Below are 9,554 nucleotides of genomic sequence, written 5' to 3'. Positions count from 1 at the left end.
TGAGGACTGGAAGACAGTGATGAGGTGTGCTGTAGGTGTGACGGAGGAGTTCAAAGTGGAAGTGGGACTACACCAGGGATCAGCTCTGAGATGAAGATGCTGAGGTTCTCTTTAGGAGTGACCTGGATGGATAGAATCAGGAAGAAGTACATCAGAGGGACAGCACATGTTAGAGGCTTTGGAGATAAAGTCAGAGAGGCCAGACTGAGATGGTTTGGACATGTCCAGAGGAGAGATAGTCAGTATATTGGCAGAAGGATGCTGAGTTTCCAAATGCCAGGCAAGAGGTCTAGAGGAAGACTAAAGAGGAGGTTAATGGATGTAGTTAAAGACATGAAGGTAGTCGGTGTGAGAGCAGAGGATGCAGAGGACAGGGTTAGATGGAGGCAATTGTTTCGCTGTGGCGACCCCTGAAGGGAAAAGCCGAAAGGAAAAGAAGACCATGCAGTGACAAAAAACAAAACAAAAACAAAAAACTAAATATTATTGATATGTTTTTCAAAGTCAAGACACATTTACCTTTCACCTTCTACAGCTGGTTGATGTGGGAATTTTTTTTTATGTGATTAGTGACATTGCTGTTATGAATGAAAAAATATTGTACTATTAAAGTTACATATTACTTCTCATCCATCAAAAAAAGTTTTGGTATGTAATGAAAACCTTATTTTATTCAGGGCACCCTTGTGTTTAGAGACATTCAGCAAAGTTGTATTAATTCATTGTATTCATTCTGTAGGATTTATTTAGAGACATTCAGCAAATTTGGACTTCTTACTGACCTAATTTACCTTTTGTACTTGTGGCAGTGTTGGTGAATTAATTAACCTGAGAGTTTGTGGAGTTTGGAGAGGAAACAACTTTTTTGTAGCATATTCCTTCCCATATAACAAGGGTAATGTATCACTGTCTTAGCTGTGTCATGAACAAAAAACAAACCTTCAATCAAAAATGTGCATTGTGGTGTTGAGTTATAGTAACATCACCAACAATAAGTCAGCATGTACTTGTTTGTAACCCTTAGATGTTGTTCTTCTTGTTTTAGGAGGCTGGGTAAAGGCGGTTTACAAATAGATTAAAGTTTCGGACGTTTGCTGGCGTCTTCCCTGCCAATTGAAACAAACACGGCAGGGCAGAATTTCAAGCTTGTCTTTCATTCAACTCTCTTTTCTCGAACGAGGCTGATCGCTCGGTTGCATCTCGCTCGCTTTCTCTCTCTCTCTCTCTCTCTCTCTCTCTCTCTCTCTCTCTCTCTCTCTCTCTCTCTCTCTCTCTCTCTCTCTCTCTCGCTCTCTCTCTCTCTCTCTCTCTCTCTCTCTCTCTCTCTCTCTCTCTCTCGAGCTCATGACATGCGCAGTATAAAAACTCTTCAGCATGTAAAACTAAAATACAATACCAAAACTAATATTTCACAAAACAAATATTAGTAAATTACAAATACATAAATAAAATACAAATTGGCAAATAAAACGTGTTACATAGGAAAATGTTTATTTTTATACTTATGTGTGTATCTGCTTTCTCACTTAAGTGACCACTTAGGAATGTGAGATACACGTGTGTACGTCATCAACCAAACAAGTTTTTGCTGACAATGCACAAAAGCTTGCGCTTGTACCTCATGAGCTTTACAAGTAGCTTCTCTGCAATCATGCTAGGATGCTAATCTTTATTAAAAACAACATCTTTACATTACACATAAAGTGCTGATATGCAAAGGTGTAAGGATTGCGGTCGGTGTCATAAATTATTACTGGCAAATGGATGATTGTTTTAAAGTGCTTTACAATTTGAGCTGAGTTGAGTTAAGAAGTCACAGATTTGTTTATCAATGCCTATAAATCTATACATCAAAGAGCCACAAGCTGACAAAATGTTACCAACTTTTTTGGTGCCAAATGACAGCAAAAACTTGCCATTAGGCAAAGGAACGTGGAAAACCTTCCAGTAGTGTTTGACCGTGTCTGGCGGCTGGAGTTTGGATGATGTTTGAAAAGTAGCTCTTTAGTAGTAGTAGTAGTAGTAGATTATTCTATTAACTGGACAAAATCAACACTTCTACCTATTACAGAAAATTCATGGAACCCTGCAAGCCAGGACCCACACTACTCATTTCCTATAGGTAATTTAAAATACTTAGGCATAAAAATCCCACCTAAATTAACTGGTTTAATTCATTTAAACTTTTCTCCACTTCTGGATAACATTTATAGTGACTTGGAGCGCTGGAATAATCTTCCTATTTCTCTAATAGGACGAATAGCCACCATTAAAATGAAAGTTTTACCCAAAATAAACTATTTTTTCTCAATGATTCCATTTAAATCTACGGCTAACTGGTTCCAGTTGTTGGACTCAGCCATAACAAAATTTTACTGGAATAAAAAAAAAGCAAAGATTAGTCTATCTACTCTTCAGAAAAGTAAATCCAAAAGTGGTCTAGAGGCACCAAATTTTATGTACTACTATATAGCTAACCAGCTACAATATATCGTTCTATGGGCACAACCCAACAGAGACACTAACTGTTGGTTGGAACTAGAACAGAAGGATTGTAATAACCTCAGACTTCGAGATTTACTCTTTATTACGATTAAGCGTCATAATTGTTTTAAAAACCCAATGATTTCCGCCACCGTGACTGCCTGGTGGAAGGCACTAGAATTGACAAAAGCCCAAGTGGAGCCGTGTGGACTTTCTCCCCTATGGCATAACCCCGACTTTCAACTTAACAACCAACCGTTTCATTTAGCTGTGTGGGAGCAGAAAGGAATTACACATCTCCACCATCTCTTCTCAGATAATATGTTTATATCATATACATCCTTGCTCCAAAAATACAATATAAAAAACGGAAATTTTTTACATTATCTACAAGTTAAAAATATGATAAAGAAAAAAATTCCAACACTTCGGGGTACGCTCCAACCACCTGTTTTAGCTAAAGATATTAACAAGCTTTCTCCGACAACAACAAAAAAACTTTCAAAAATATATAAGTTACTTTCATATACTGATAAAATGTCTTTACCCATCTCGAAATGGGAGACAGACTTGTCTATAGCACCGGAACCTGACTTTTGGATTCAAGTTTGTGAAAACGCATTTAAAATGACAAAACACAAATTTACAACTTATCCAATATAAAATTATTCACAGAACATACATTACTCAATATATGATGAAGAAAATGGGACTCTCAGACTCCGACATTTGTCTCCAATGCTTACAAAACACTACAGACACTTATGTTCATGCTTTATGGTTATGTACTCCGGTTATGTATTTCTGGACTAAAGTCTTAGAAAAACTTTCCGCTATTTTGGACTGTAGGATACCTTTATCCCCAAACTTGTGTTTGCTAGGTGATCTATTAACAACTGACTTACCACATAAACAATTTCAATCTACACTTGTAGCCCTTACTATCGCTAAAAAAACAATTCTTGTTAACTGGAAAAATAAACAAACTCTGAATATCGACCAATGGTCTAACCTCCTCATAAATCACATTTTAATGGAAAAAATATCTGCCTCAAATAAAAACCAAATATCAAAATTTATAGAAATATGGTCTACGTATATAGAATTTTTTAACCTAATTCTGGTTACTTAATTCTGTCTGTTAGCGAGAGCCACTACATCGTGATAACTTACATTGATGTTTCTGCATTTGGCAATTTATTATTATATTATATTATTAGTATGGGATTTTTTTTAATGGGCTTTAGGTGAACTGCTGAAAATACACACGCTCGCACGCACGCACGCACACACACATATTCACCCACATACAAAAAAAAAAAAATATATATATATATATATATGTGTGTATATGTATATATATATGTATATATATAAAAAAAAAAAAATATATATATATATATATATATATATATATAAATAAAAAAATAAAAACATTTATTATTTTTTTTTAATTTATTTGTTTTTTTTAAAAAAAGGAGGGCAATGATGATGTCAAATCGAATGAACAATACTGAGCTCTCCTGGAGAAAAAAGAAAAAAGAAAAAAAAGAAAAGTAGCTCTAATCTTACACGTCGTGGACAGAGAATCTCGGCGCGCGGATTGGTTATTACTTATTATGCAAATGAGCTCTTTCGTAACAATGAATCTGGTGTAAATTCAGAACAAGAAATAGTCAGATAACAAAAAAATTCTCAGTTATTTATTGTCACATGCGATAGGTTGCCAAAAATGTCACAATATTGTTCAACTGGCAATTAAAAAAAATATTTTTCAGAATGTTTTCTTTTAAACTTTGCTCATTCTCTTCTTCCATGTTGATACTCCATGTCAGTCTATTGTTCAAGAATATATTAGTCTTAGAGGTGGTCCGTTACTGTCTGAATACTACAACCGCAAAGAGCTGTTGTGAGTGAAATAAATGCAAAATTACATTTTAGATTACCACCAACAATGCATATAGAATACATCACATTAAGTAAATTTATAAATTATGTTTTTTTGTTTTGAAGCCTACTTCCACTGATTAAAATCGGTTTGCTAAGAATATTTAGCGGAAGGATGAATAACTGGAAAACAAAAAACAAAAAAACATTCCCCTCTATGGGAAAAAAACAGCAAAAAAAAGGACTGACAAACGTAATAATTCACAAAATTCATTAGCAAGTGCTCATCCACCGTAGATTATGAAATTATTATTATAATTATTTATCTGGGACCTTTGTGTAATTGAATTAAATGTTAGTTTTATCTACTCAGCGGGGTACTTACTGTCATCTGCTGTTTTTTTTTTTTGTTAAATTACACAACATTTCAATATATCCAACCCGAATATAGAAATCTCCCCTCAGTAATTAGTCTTATCTCAGCCATAAATCAACGCATTCCCATCGTATGAAGTTTTTAAAGCAAGCCATAAAAGTCTTCATTTTCATTGGAATGAAGCATCGCAATAAAATCCAGGATATGCGGCAGCTGGGCTTATCCTTTGTTGTTGTGCCAGTATGAGACTTCTTGCAGGGTTTCTAATAAACACATTGAGCAATAGACTAACCGGAAAAAACTGTGGTCAAGTTGCGGGAATTCACTTAATAGAGAAGCTTCTGTTTCATTCTCTGTAAACTGATTTAGCGTTCCATTTAATTTGATTTAATTTGATTTCGAATTAAAAAATAATAATATTACAGTAAAATGTCAAAGGACTTTGGACAGAGGTCACTGATGGTGGCTGTAGGAGACATGGAAAACAGGCTGGATAGGGGTACTCGAGGATCGGGGCTGAGAACAAGTATTGTATTTCATCCCCATCCTAAAATCCAATTAAATCACATCCCTGTCCATTGTGTAGGTATAGCCACCCACAGTTTTGAGCCACAGACTCTACCTTTAGAGAGATGGCGCTCTCAATGTGCTTGCCCAACTGTCCAGTACGGATCACCAGCCAAATGTTAATAATCCGTGGCCACAATTGATCATTTTGTGTACAAACTCCAACTTCAGTGAAGTAGGGATGTTATATAAAATAATAATAATAATAATAATAATAATAATAATAATAATAATAATAATAATAATAATAATAATAATAATAATAATAATAATAATGGAGTCTCCATCGCCATATTTTGCACTTCACAAAGGGGATTTTTTAAATTTATTTTTTATTAGAGACGAATCTGGAGTGCTGGCAAGCCAGTCTTCTACTCAAAACTCTTTTACTATGAAGCCTTGCTGTCATAATACGTTCATAATGTGGCGTTGCATTGTCTTGCTGAATTTAGCAGTGAGTTGCTTGGATGGCAGAATATGTTTCTCTAAAATATATACAGTATGTACCTTTCAGCTGAATGGTGCCTTGACAGATGTGCATGTAAGTTACTCCATGCCAACACACCCTTATACAATCAAAGATGATGACTTTGATTACCTTTTATTTTTAAACATAAAAAAGTGTTTTTATTGAGACACTCTATTGGACCGAGATGGACTGCAAAGAATAATGACTAATTAATAATGAATAATTAATTTTGTTATTTTAACACAGTTGTGTGATATTCTTCAAGTTCTGTGTAAGTGTAAATTGGGTGTAAACTTGACTAGACACACAAAAAAACACCTTAGCTACAAATTATGTCAGTAAAGTGTCAGAAAAACTGTGTGGCGTGAGACATGACAATTGCATAAGATTTATGTTCCACCTTCAGTTAAGGGAATAAGATGACTATTCTTTCAAATCTTCCATGTTGAATCAAAAAACATACTCATTAAATTATATATATGTTAAAACTACTACATATGGACAATAACGGCAGTGATAAGGAAAATGTTAATAGTGTACATAGTATGAAAAAGATGAAAAGGGTGTTAGACATATGCCCTGGGGGCCAAAACTAGTCTGATAAGAGGTTCAATCAGCCAGCAAGATGAATTAGAAAGAAAAACAAAGACATTGGGCTTGATTTACTAATGGTTTGCATGCGCAAAATTAGTGGCCTATGGTTCACCACTCATGAAAACTAGTTGCAGAACCCAGAACCCGTTCAGATAAGAACTGCCTTTCTGGAGACATTTTTAACATGTGTTGAGGCAGGTATTCAAGTAAGATTTGATTGTAGGATTTTTTTCAATTTATTTTTTTAATTACCAGTAACCATCGGCTATTGATTCTATATTGTAACCATGTGCAGAGAGCAGAGTCAAAGTGTTGCCCATCTAAAATAGATTAATGTGCCTGTAGATGTAAGGGTCATCCTGCTCCTCAAAATATGATCCAAGAACTTTAATTGGGAAGACATGCCAGTGAAAGTGAAATGCTGTCTTGTTTTGACTTTTTTCCCCTTAACGATATGTCTTCTCTCCCCACTGGAGCTTCAGACGTGCTGACTTTGATGAAAAGTTGGAGGGAACTTTTAATTATGTCTCACCAAGGACTGTTTTGTGAATGTAAGCCTTAATCATAGTGAACTAGCATATTGATATCCGCCGTGTGAGAGACTTTTATTTGCACCACCAGATGGTGTTCAGATATGAAGGATTTATTATTCTCCCAGATGGCAATTCAGTTGTGAAGAAATTACTGACGCGCACATTTACACCTCCATCATGTGCAGTGATCAGGAAGGACCACTCACAGAAGAGGAAGAATTATAAGGCTGAACAAATGTAGAACTATTGGTTGTAATATTATGTATCATATATATATATATATATATATATATATATATATGTACATATGTATAAAATTACCGTTTTTTTTTTATTTTTTACAAAAAAGTAATTTTCTGTTATCTCACGGGAATTTTCTGGCGCTCTAGCTGCCGGAAAATTGCCTCTTTTTTTTTGCAGTGTCAAAGTAAAAGCGTTTTTTTTTTTTACGGCATTAATCATGTTTTTTTTTTGGCGCTTAGTATTGTTCATTCTTTTTTTTCTTTTTCTTTTTTTCTGCAGCGCTCAGTATTGTTCATTCGGTAATTTTACCAAATTGACATGTCACCATCATTGCTCTCTTTTTTTTATTTTTATTTTTTTATTAATTTTTATTTTGTATGGGGGTGAGTGTGTGCATGTGCGTGTGTGTGTGTGTATGTGCATGTGTGCGTGCGTGTGCGTGTGTATTCATTAGTTCACCTAAAACCTATTAAAAATCCCATACCGTTCACCTAAACCGAATACTTCAGAATCCAGCTAGAGTCGTGAGGTTGCCAGGGGACCCGAGGAAGGACCAAAGAAAAGAAAGGAAAGTTAAATCCAGCACCGACCAGACATTACCTACTACCCACCGGGTTACCAACCAGAGTCTTTCACCTACCCCAGAAACATCTAAATTCCAACAAATTAGGGAGACTTCAAGAGACCAAAGGAGATACTGAGGAAAGGAAGGGAGGACAGATGAAGCACAGTGAGATCCACAGACATCAGCTTCCACCGATTCAACAACCAGAGGAAGAAACAGATTGTGTTTGAGTTTCGATAGATGCTGGTGTGGTGGATCTGGCATGCAGCCGCCAGGCACCCCACCGGTCCACAGGCCCCACTCCCTCCACGCCGCCCCGGACACCAGGGAGAGCCCCACAACGCAGCACCCCCCAAGAGACCCAGGGAACGGCCAAGACGCAGCCGCAACCCAGCAGCCAACAAAGGGGCAGAGCCGCCCACGCCCAGCCAGTATTGTTCATTCTTACCGAGTCAACATGTCATCATCATTGCTCTCTTTTTTATTTTATTTAATCATGTATTAAGATTAATCATACTATTAATTTTGACCGCAGATGACCCTTTAGCTTGACAGCGGATGATTACGTTAAAGGTTGTACTGATTGTATTTGAGCAATGAATATAACAACATGCATTAAATTAAAGCATTTAATAAAAGTTTGCGTATGACATTCGAAACAATTGTTCTTGTCAAAATATTGGGGTCATTTTTTTGTGTTTAAATTATGCAAGTAATTAATTGATTAAAAAAAGAGGCGGATGAGAGTGTGCATTGAATCAAAAAAATGCTTTTAACAGGTGCTCTTCAAATTTGACGGACACATTTTTTTGACAAAAAAACTTTTTAACTAAGTGATTAATTATGATTAATCAAATTTCTAAGATGTGGTTTCTTTGATTACAAAAATAATTGTTTGACAGCTCTAATATAATTTCAAAATTTTCTGTAATTAATCGCAATTGATTGCATTTTTCAAGATCTACTTAGCTCAAACTGTGTCATCAGTAATCATATTAATTTTCATGTTCACAGAGGAGGCCCTCTATGATATCGCCTCAACAATTCTCTCATCTATGGAAATTCAAGTTTATGTTTTTGTTTCTGCCTGTAACTTTTTTAAGGATGCGGGAATTGTCTCCCTAGCTGCTGTTAAGAAAATTATGGCCATCCTAACTCATAAATTTTACTTTTAATGAGACTCACCTCACCAGAGTGTCGACATCAGAGGTTGGCTTGCACCATAAGTTTTCTTCATTGGCCTAATCCTCACGCCCAGTTTCAAACGTATTTTCTATAGTGTGGGTTGGTGCATTGTCTTGCATGAGAATTATTTTATGGCGGAAGGCATGTTTTCTCTCTTAGCTTATATCATTGTAGAAAATGAGTGGTTAGAACTCTGTATATTTTGATTTAAAAAAAAGAAGAAGATAATTTTGACGCTTGAAGGAATCACTTACCTCCAGTCTATAGGGGCCTACTGCTACCTTCTTGCTGACATTGCAAAATTGGTAAGGGTTAAATGACACGTAAAGGGGGGCGGGGGTTAGCCTTATGTGCTACTTTGCAAGCCTTTAGAGGATCCTGTTTCAAGAGGTTCTTGGGAGACACCAGCAGCTTCAAAAGCTACTTGCTGATCATCAGTCAGGGCTCTAGACGTGTGCTGTTAAAAATTTCGTCTGGTCACACTAGCAAGAGTGCATGTTTTAATGCTGCCGCTGCTATGTGAGAATAGTTTGAAAACTGCACATTTGTCTAAAAAATAATTGCACTTGCTGATCTGCAAACAGACCCTCAACAATTCACAAGTATAATTAATTATTTACAAATTATGCATCATGATAAATGCACACAAAA

The sequence above is a fragment of the Vanacampus margaritifer genome, chromosome 4 (assembly GCF_051991255.1).
Source record: "Vanacampus margaritifer isolate UIUO_Vmar chromosome 4, RoL_Vmar_1.0, whole genome shotgun sequence".
Classification (NCBI taxonomy): Eukaryota; Metazoa; Chordata; class Actinopteri; order Syngnathiformes; family Syngnathidae; genus Vanacampus; species Vanacampus margaritifer.
This window is presented reverse-complemented; position numbering follows the sequence as displayed.